Here is a 10,458-nt window from a genome sequence, read left to right as displayed (position 1 = left end):
CGGCGCCACTCCAGAGCCTGCCGGGGTCTGAATCCGCCTCTACCACCCACAACTGAGTGACTCCAGCGCTTCAAATCTCTGGGTCCAGTTTGCACTTAGGTAAAACGGAGACCATACTGGGACCTATTTGAGGACTAAACGAGCTAATACATGTAAAGATTTCAGAACAGTGCCTGGCACCCGGGAGGGGCTCAGACAGTGTCAGCTATGATCATTATTCTGGGGGAGGCCATTTGCTACTGCCTTTAAAAGGTCGACCTCAGGGCTTCCCTGGTGGCGCAGTGGTTGAGAATCTGCGTGCCAATGCAGGGGACACGGGTTCGAGCCCTGGTCTGGGAAGATCCCACATGCCGCGGAGCAACTGATCCCGTGAGCCACAACTACTGAGCCTGAGCGTCTGGAGCCTCTGCTCCGCAACAAGAGAGGCCACGATAGTGAGAGGCCCGTGCACCGCGATGAAGAGTGGCCCCCACTCGCCGCAACTGGAGAAAGCCCCCACACAGAAACGAAGACCCAACACAGCCAAAAATAAACATAATAAATAAATAATAAATAAAAATTTAAAAAAAAAAAGGTCGACCTCAGCACCAACAGCCAGTGTGCGTTTCCTCCAGCTCCCAGATGGCAGGCACACAGTACTTCTTCTTCACCTCGTTTCACCTCACCTGGACAAGCTCCACTTTAGGACCCTCAGTACAGAGGCAGCTCTTTAGGCAGGAAGATGCCATGTGCCCAAAAGATCCTGAGTGAGGCCATGCTGGGTTCCTTCCTCCAAGCCAGGCTCTGAGCCAGTCCCTCCTGCAGGAATGAGGCTCCGGGACAGCACTCATGCAACTCCCTGCCAAGGAGAGTTGAGAAAACAGCGCCCTACAGAGCGCAAATGGGAGAGGACCCAAGGGAGTGCTGTCGTGGGACCTCCCGGGGATTCCTACAAATGAAGAAATGCTCCCTCGCTTCCCAGAAGATACCGCCTTCTTTCCTCCCAGTACAAGTCTGGGTGAAAGTGGACTGTGGGTCAGACCAGGGGCATCCGGAACATCTAATAACCGAAGAAGCTCAGGCCATCTGGGGAGCCTGGACCAGAAGGCAGGGCAAGGAGCCTCTCGGCTCTTCTTTCTTAACTGCCAGGGAGGAAATGCTCCCCTATCCGCTGTGGAAAGTCAAATTCAATCGTGTGTACTTTTGGAGGTGACTAACGTTCCTATTTCCTTTACACGTTGTGCTCAGTCCCTGGTGGCTTATTTATTTTAAGGGTTTGATTGCAGAAGAAAGGAGGGGCTTATCAGGTTCTGAGCTCTGGAAGCACGCACTGGGGCCTCTTACCAGACCCCTTGCTCTCTATCCACTGTTTCAGGGAGCATCTGATGCAGTCACCTGAGCTCCCAGGTTGCCGGGTTACCCAGTGGAATACCTGGGGCTCTGGGGTAAAACGGAAATCTACTTCCCCAGCAAGAACGCATGAGAGGCTTTGGACTAGCGGGAATCCTCGTTTCTGGGCTCTCCTACCGCTGGGCTCTGAGTACGATACCTGAGGCTCCCTGAGGCAGATCAGAGAGGTGAAAATCAGGTTACACGTATCATTTCATTTAACAAGGAATAACCACTCCAACGATTTTGAGTGCCACGTGCAGGGCGCCATGCCCAGCGAAACGTGAGGACGATCCTCCCCTCGGATGTTACAGTCATAAGGCTGGGCCCGTGGCCCATACTCCTCTACCCTCTTAAAGCACCGAACGCCACAAAGCAAGTTGGGACAGAGAGAGGAAAGGAGTTAATATTCCCTCCAAGCGCCAGGCGCTGTATTCTGTGCTTTACATCTACTACTTCATTTACTTCTGATCATCCTAAAAGTATTGCTATTGTTAGCCTACCTCATGTATAAGAGGATTAAGGTTCAGGGACAGGGAACTATTTGCCAAAAGTCTCACGGGTTGCAAGTGAAGGGGTCAAGATTTGAACTCAAGTCAGCAGGCTCCAAAGCCTATCCAGACCACAGCGGTAAACACTCCTTAACTGATTGCCTATCGTCATGAATTGTACAGAAGCCCCTCCCTTCTAACTACACTAAGTGTACTCTTCTCTGGCACTAGCATGCCTGTTAAGGACCTGGGTGATCCCAAGCCTCTCCCCCTCTCCCCCACTCCCCCAGGAGGCCAGGACCCCAACAGGCAAAGCCATCTTGGTTTCAGTGAGAGATGCGATTCAAACCTGCCCTCTCTCCTCCCGGTGGAGAGTACCTCTGGTATCTGTCCTGCACAGTTCAATCTCTGTAATTTACGATCCAGTCTTGAGAGGGTTTCGAAAAATTTCCTTTAAAACAGTGGCTGGAACATGCAGAGAACTGGAATGCAGCCTCCACATGGGCTTCATAACTAGACCTGCTACATTCAAATACATTATATTGATCTTACTATAAAATTCACACTATTCCAAACTCCCAGAAATGATAGTTTTATTTAGAAGTAAGTGAGCAAAGAGATGACTTCACAGGACCAGTGCCAAAATCTTAGCTCAGTGCTTCTCAAACGTTTTGTTTTCAGGACCTCTTTATACTCGTAAAAATTATTACAGAACCCAAAGAGCTATTGCTTAGTCCAAGTTATATCTAACAGTATTTACAATTTTAGAAATGAAAATGGAACAAAGTTTTAAATATTTATTCATTAAAAAATAATAAACCTAATACATGTTAACAGAAATAGCATATTGAAAAATATCTAAATTTTCCAAAACGAAAAATATTTGGTAGGAGTGACATTGTTTTACATTTTTACAAATCTCTTTAATTTCTGATTTAACACAAGACAGATGAATACTCATATCCGATGCTGCATCCAATCTGTAATGATATCAAATGTTGTGTAGCCCCTGAAAGACCCCTGGTAAACTTGGTTTTGTTTTGTTTTTTTTTCACATTCACATAACTTTCATTACAGTATATTGTTATAATTGTTCTATTTTTATTATTAATTATTCTTGTTAATCTCTTACTGTGAGACCCCTGGTAAACTTGTGAGAGAAGAACAGGGAGAAAGGCAAAGAATATCTTATGACCATGGTGTTAACCTTGTGGATTCCCTGAGAGGGTCTCAGGGACCACCCACCCTCCCAAGAAGTCCCTGGACCACATTTTGAGAACCATTTTTTGAGAAAAATCCTTCCAGAAGTATTTAAAGAGCTATGGTCTTGATGTAGGAAGTTGGTGGGAGTGAGGGCAGATTTCAGAGGCAGTCATGCCCCAGCGACTGATTTTAGGAGGAAAGCCCCTTAGACACATGTGGGCACATTCAAACAGTGCTGCAACCCTGCTGGACTGTCACAGAGGTACCACCCCCAGATGGTGGGTCTGGTGGGGATGATGCACCTTAACCCCCAAGCAGGGCCAAGAAGAAGAGGCAAGCAGAGTGGTACCCACATCTCTGCTGCCCGGAGCCCAGGCAACGTCTGAGTCAGTGGCTGGGAGAGCATGGCTCAGGGGAAGAGGTTGGAGAGATCCTGCTCAGGCGTAGGGCCAGGAGTGCATCTGAGACACATCCTGAAATTGCAGCAGCTCTTTTGTTAGCAGCTCTGCCAATAATAACAAGCGTGACAGTAATAATATACAGCTAATAATGGAAGAACTACCATTTATTGAACACTTTGAGCCAGGCAGTGTGCCAAGCACTTGACATGAATCATTTCATTAATCCCTCACAACCAAACCTTTAAGGTAACTATTAACCATAATCCCTTTTCTACAGACAAAGCAAGACAGGAGGAGTTGGCATTATCAACCAAGGTCACACAGCTCCTGTGGTAGCTGAGCTAAAATTTGAATTCAGGTCTACCGGATTCCAGAAACACTGTGCTACTTCCCAGTCAGACCAGGTAAGCAAAATCCTAAGGGCAGGAGACATGAACATTACTGCTTCCCATTAGAGGAAGCATGGGGACAGAGTGGACACCCTTTCCCACTCCAACCAGCCTTCTGGAGGGTTCAAAGCTGAATTGTAGTGGGGTCTTCAAAAGAGTGAAGGAGGTGGGGAGCCAAGGTGACAGCACTTGGTGCACGGCCCCTCCCCTTAGTTTCAGGCCCCATCCCATGCCGCTCCCCATCCAATCTGCCCCCGCAAGCCTTCTTGCCATTGTTGCCACCAGCCAGGAAGTGCAGGCATTGGCATGCCCACCTCTACTCCCCTCCCTGAAGGTCTACGAGAACTACACCCCTTCAAAGCTCCGACCTGGAGTCCTGCAGAGCCCTGCTCCCAGCAGATCATCTGGCACAAGGCCACCTCCACATCCTGCCCCTTCTGAGCTCAGCTGCCCAGAGGTGCGAACTTCCCATAAGAAGCTCAACCCTCCACCCCCATTCCTGAAAAAGTAAACACAGAGATTGTGTGAGAATTCTCTTCCAGGGCATCATACCTTCTCCCTAACCAGGGGCTCCAAGGAGTTCAGCTTTGCACGAGCTTTTAATTTGCGTGCAGACAAGCACAAAAGACCCAACCGGATATACCTGTTATTTCCCAATGACCTGAGAGCCCGAAGTTTATGTTAAGCCCCTGGGTTATGGCTCAGCTTGCACGCAAGGCTCCAGGACTCCTGCAGGCAATTGAGAGGTGGTGGTGGAGAGGACAGAGGAACAACTCTGAAGTGACAGCACGTAATTTAATTCCCCCTAAGCTTTCCAAGCATGCAGACTGTTCCTTTTTTGTCAGCGTATAACCTAAGTGATTTGTTCTACTCAGGCAAGAAATGTCTAATTTAAACCATATTGCAGCTAAGCCTTTGATGGAGAAAGAGAGCTCCCTGCAGCTTGGCTTGTGCGTAGTGGAGCGGGATGGCAGCTGAGGCAAAGCAGACTCCTGCAGCCCCTGTCTTTCTCACCCAGGTCGTGATTGGAGAAACGTGCATTCTTGGGCTTTAATCACCACACTCACTCTTCTGTCTCGTGCTTCATCCCTCGTGAATGGGTTTAATTTTAGTAAGAATGTTTACAGGAGAGTGTTGGCTTGATGACTCTAATGTCCTTGGTTTGAGTTCCATCTGAGCCACCAGTGGCTGTGGGACTTCAGGCAGCCCTCTTAAACTCCAACGCCTGCTTCACTGCTTTTTCTTCTCTGAAAAATAGCTGGCAGGGTGCAGATTGACACATTTTAGTGCAAAGTGATCTGGTTTAGGAAGAAAGAGATCTGTGCTCCAACCCTGCTTTGCCCCGAACTAGCTGTGGATTTGAGACAAGGGACTTTTCTCTGGGCATCAATTTCCTCAGCTGTTTTTAAAATAAGTGAGCTGGAGGAGATGGGCTTCAAAGTTCCTTCAGCTCTAAAAGACTATGTGTGTCCTAAATCACTTCCAGTTTGACCAAATAACCGCCATTATTATTATTATAACTATTACTATTATTATTATTATTATCTATAGATTCCCTTCTCTAATTCCAAAGATTTCCTTAGCCAGGCAAATATTCTTTTAAATTAAAAAAAAAAAACAAAAACTTTTATTTGCCTAAGTCCCATGGAGGATTCTCACCGCCTTCCACCCCACCCCCCATAGGATTTGATATGGAGGTTCTGTGTCTGTCTCACCCCCCATCGAGTTATCGAATTCCCCCCACAGCCATGCCAGACTATTAAAAAGTGGTCTCTAAATACAGACTCCATTTCAAGGCTGTTCTCTCAGCCAGAAATGCCCTCTCCCTTTCTCTGCTGTGAAAATTCTCATTCCCTTTTCCTCCTCTCCCCAACATGGAACGAATTCCTTTCCCCTCTGGATCCCTTGAGCAATTTGCACTATTATTCCATTGACTTTATTCTATCTGGTGTTATTTTTGGTTTCATATCCAATATATCTCTGCTCAGCTAGACCCTCAGGACCTGGAAAGTGGGGACTTGGTCACGTGTACAGCCCAGTCTCCCTGCCCTCCTCCTCCCCTCCCCCAGCACCTGGTATACATTCAGTGGTCATAGAGGAATTAAATTGTGGAACCCTGTGGATTTCATCATAATGGGATAAGAATGCTCCTTGGGTTAGAAGTTCACAGGCAGAGCCGAGCAGCGCAGATCCCCATCCCCCAAGGAAGCCCAGTTAGGCTGATGACCAGAGGGAAGCTGAGGGCTCGGGGAATGCTTGGGGGTCCCAGGAGAAAGCTGGCTTTTTGCTGGTGGGCAAAGTTGGTCTCGCCTCACTTGCTAAGAGGGGCTGCATACTCCCTTCTCTTTAGCCAGGCTTAGAACCAACCGGGTGACCCTCCTGTCAGCGTGTTTTGTAAATAGCACCCATCTCAGATTACTTGGGAGCTTTTCTGAAACCTTAAAAAAAATTGCTCTTTAGTTGTACTTGCCCAGACCCCTCCTTCTTCCAGTGCATGGTGACTTTCTTTTGAACATCTCCATCTGCCCTACTCTTTCTCCACGGTGGACCCTTGAATGCACCTTTGCCTTTGTTGCCTTTGGTGTAAAGTCCTGTTTGGAGGCATCAGGTTCTGTGTGGGTTTGTCTTTCCTTACTGAATGTAAATTCTAATTTAAAGCGAATTCCTTGGTTTTTACTAAGTAGAGATTTTGCAGAAAACCTGATTCTCATTTTAAAATGAATGAGGATTCGAAACGTTAGCCTAATTAAGAAAAGTTTAGGTGCAGTGCTTTTAAACACAGTGGTAGAGAGATGAGGAAGAGCTATGTTATCGCAAAGGTGATTTTAGATTCAGCAGAGCTTTTACGACAGAAACAAACAGAAAAAATTTGTCATGAAGAGTGGCCAAAAAAACCCCACAAAAAAACAGGTTGTGAAGTCCATCTTTCGTTGTTGCCCTCCCGTGGAAGATGGCGTTGAGGACGCTGCACATTTTGAGCAATTTCTTCAGAAAAGGATCAAGTTCATTGAAAAGCTGATCATCTTGCTAAAAATATTATAACTATTGAAAGAACCAAGGGCTAAGATAACTGTGTCCTCGGAGGTGCCTTTTTCTTAAAATATGTGAATTATCTCACCAAAGATATCTGAAGAGGAATCTGCATTGTTGCCGCATGTAGTCATTAATTAGTCCGCAGCTCGCTAAGAGCCAAAGGAGGAGAAGAGGTCATTTCTGGTGACCAGGAGGGCACTAGGTTGGGAATTCACTGGATGGTAGTTAACGTCCTTTATTCTTTAATAATTGGGATAAGCATGACAAATGCAAATTTACAAAACAGTCTCACAGAGCGAGAAGACAGAGAAGGCTGAGACAAGTTAAATAAATGCCGGAGAAATGAAGCAGATAAAACCTGTTTGCTGCCCCAAGTGCAATGGGGGAGCAGCATTCCTGAAAAGGAGGGGAAATGAATAAAATCTCAAGTCCCAGAGGGGAGAGGCAGCTAAACGCTGACCTTTCCCCTCCCAGCCTGGCTGGAATGCCGGCTTAGAGAAAAAGGAAGGGTTGGGGGGGATTTTTACTTTTTTTACTAGGACGTCTCAGAAATGATCACGAACGTGGCGAAGTTGACTCTCAGAGATAAGCAGGGGAGTGAGGAAGGTAGTGGCGTTGGTAGCTGGTAGGTGGGGGAAGAAAGTGTCTCCAGCATTTAGGTCGATAGACCAGAGCAGAAAAATGAAAGTGTAAGAAGAAGAACTTTGGGGAAAAGGCAGCTGGTCGTTTTCCTTTCTGAATCTGAGAAGGAACATTTCGAGCCCAGGCAGGGCACGGGGGGAAGGAGAGGAAAGAGCCAGGAATGCAGGGGAGCTGTGCAATATCTGACCTTATAATGTCCCCCAACAATTTCCGCAACGATCGCGACACCGAGCGCATAGGTGTAGGTGTCGCTTCACCTCTGCCCTAAAGATGCCATGAGATAACTGTTTATCAACACTAGGCGAAGTTGGCTTTGGTTGCAGAATTCCACGACTTGCAGGGTGTCTGTGACACAGGGAGAAGCAGAGCCTTCCCTGAGTCCCCAGGGCCCTGGAGACACTTCTTTGGATTTAAAACCTTTCCTTAAAGGTCTTGAGCATCGTGAAATGGGGGAGAACGTTTATCTTAGAGTCACAATAGCACCAACCACAGCCTCAATGCCCAAAAGGCTTAAATCCTCTGAATAATTAGCCTAGAAAATTCATGAGTCAAAACAGCCCCACAAAATCTGAAGGGGAGGGGGAGACGAAGCCAGAAAGCCAGTAGAATAAGTGTGTGTACACGAAAAACGTTCCTCACCTGTGGTTGTTTGGGGATGCAATAATTTATGCGTGTGTATACATGATATCCTTCTACATATTAAGTACAAATGTGTGTTAAGATATCTGAAAACAACTCCAGAGCAACCCCTGGCCCCATCTTACTTTTATCCTGAAGGCAGTGTTACACGGATACCCAAAAGTTCTGAGAGGAGGCTCTTAAATACACAGAGGATTTCCCAGCTGATCACCACATGCCTGACATAAATAATCACCTACAGTACCGAGTTGGGTAATCTCCTTTTCACTAAGAATTATAAGTTAATTCATGGCAGTGGTCTTAGATTTCAGACATTAGTTGCGGCAAATTGTAGAGGAGAAGCAGGCTGGTATGATTCATAACCTAGAAAGAAGCAGCAACAGCTTCTAATTTCCATTTATCCTCTGAGTCACATGATATATTTCAGAAACTCACCTAAAATTGAGAAAATAAGCCATTCCTAATTGTGCTTAAGTAAGGAAATAGCTCATTTATGAATCTAAGGAGGTTAGAGAATCTTTTGTGTGTTTGTTTAGAATCCATGCCAAATTTTTTTTTCAGAGGCACAAAAAAAAAAACCTCTGATAAAGCTAAATGTTTAAAAAAAACAAAAGAGGGCTTTGCATGCAATAACCCATTTAAGAACCTTGACAATGAACTCACCTCTGCTTTGAGTGTGGGATTTTTGCACTTTATGGTATGTACCTTTGAGATGGCTCTTTTTTTTAAAATGAATACATCATTGTATTATTGGAGTTTCATATGACTCAGTTAAAAAAAAGAGATAATTTTCCAGCTAGTCATTTGAATTCCCATAAAACTCAATTTCCACAGGTTAGCTCAAGAGGATTTTTAAATATTAAGTTCTAAGCATGCTGCTTGAAACTCTTTAACACGTTCCCAATGAATTTACAATACATCTCCACCCCCTAACTGTGACCTACCCCATCTGGGCCCTTCCTACCTTTCTTCACGCACTGCTCTCCAGCCACTCTGTGGTCCCCTTGCAGTGCCTCAAGTGTCAGAGTTCTTTCTTGCCTTGGACTTTCTGGGCTTGCTGTTCTTTTCTGCCTGGAAAATTCTTCCCTGATCTTGGCACGGCTGGCTTCATCAGATATGTTGTCTTAGAGCATCATTCCTTGACCCTCGTCTCTAGAGCAGTGCCCCATCCCCACCCCATTGCTCTCAAGCCTATAATCCTCTCTGTGTTCTAGCTTGCATCCATCTCAATCTGCTTATCTTGTCTCTTGGTTATATCTGTTGGTTGGCCAAAAAGTTCTGTCAGTTTTTCTGTAACATCTTAATGAACTTTTTGGCCAACCCAACATATCTGCCATTGGATTTTAAGTCTCTTGAGAACAGAGACCTTGTCTATCTCATTCACCATTCTCTTCTCGCACTGCCTGGCAAATAGTAGTTGTTCAGTAAATGTGTATTGAATGAGTGGATGAAAGATACGACATTGATCTGTATCTATTTTTCTTTCTGGGTTGTCTTTGTCAAGTTTCGGTATTGATTTTACGTGTCCGATACTAAGAAGGAGAAGAGGGGATGGGCTTAGAGGGCCAAGGACTGAGCCCTGGGGCGCTCCAACCTTCAGCATTCACGTGAAGTGGGAGGAGCCAGCAAAAAAGTCTGGGTAGGAGAAGCCTGTAAGTTAAAAGGGAAGAGCGGAGAGGGTTTCAGGAAAGAGTGGTCAGTTGTAGACAATGCTGCTGCCACTGAGAATCAATTAAGTGAGAACCAAGATGTGTCCACTAGATTTGGCAACATTAAAGGAACCAGTGATCTAGACGAGAACAGTGCGGGTGAGTGGTGGGGACTCACTGGGGGTGGGTAGAGAGTGGATGGCAATGAGGAATTGGAGGCAGGGAGTGTAGACACCTTGTTCAAGAAGTTTTGCTGGGAAGGGAACCCGAGAGAATGGAGTGAAGGCTGGAGGAAACACGGGCTCAAGAGAGGGTTTTCTTTCATTTTTGATTTGTTTGTATTTTAAGATGGGAGTTGACAGATTTTTTATGCTCTTGAGAATGATCCAGGAGAGAGAAAGAAAGAGATGATGATGAGGATATAGGAGAGAAAGAGAACCTTGCAGAAGAGAAGTCCTTGAGTAGTTGGGCCAATGTGGTTCAAGGAAAGTGTTGACCACTGCTAGACTCTTTGCCACGGTGAAGGAGGAAGGGGTGTGTGTGTGTATGTGTGTATTGATTGGGGGTAGACAGATAAGAGTGTTGCCCTTGGAAATTCCATGGCGGTCCAGTGGTTAGGACTCTGCACTTTCACTGCCATGGG

The 10,458-nt window shown here is 46.0% G+C and overlaps 1 pseudogene across 1 annotated transcript in view; it reads left to right on the top strand.

The window, feature by feature from the left end:
* Positions 1–575: 575 nt before the first annotated feature.
* Positions 576–10,458, top strand: part of LOC309611518 (DNA polymerase subunit gamma-1 pseudogene) — a 151,939-nt pseudogene continuing 142,056 nt past the window's right edge. The window contains exon 1 of the transcript XR_014249772.1: positions 576–3,867. The product of XR_014249772.1 is annotated as a DNA polymerase subunit gamma-1 pseudogene (transcript). The remainder of the gene's footprint in view (positions 3,868–10,458) is intronic.

The sequence above is a fragment of the Balaenoptera borealis genome (assembly GCF_965194805.1).
Source record: "Balaenoptera borealis genome assembly, chromosome: 15".
Classification (NCBI taxonomy): Eukaryota; Metazoa; Chordata; class Mammalia; order Artiodactyla; family Balaenopteridae; genus Balaenoptera; species Balaenoptera borealis.
This window is presented reverse-complemented; position numbering and strand designations above follow the sequence as displayed.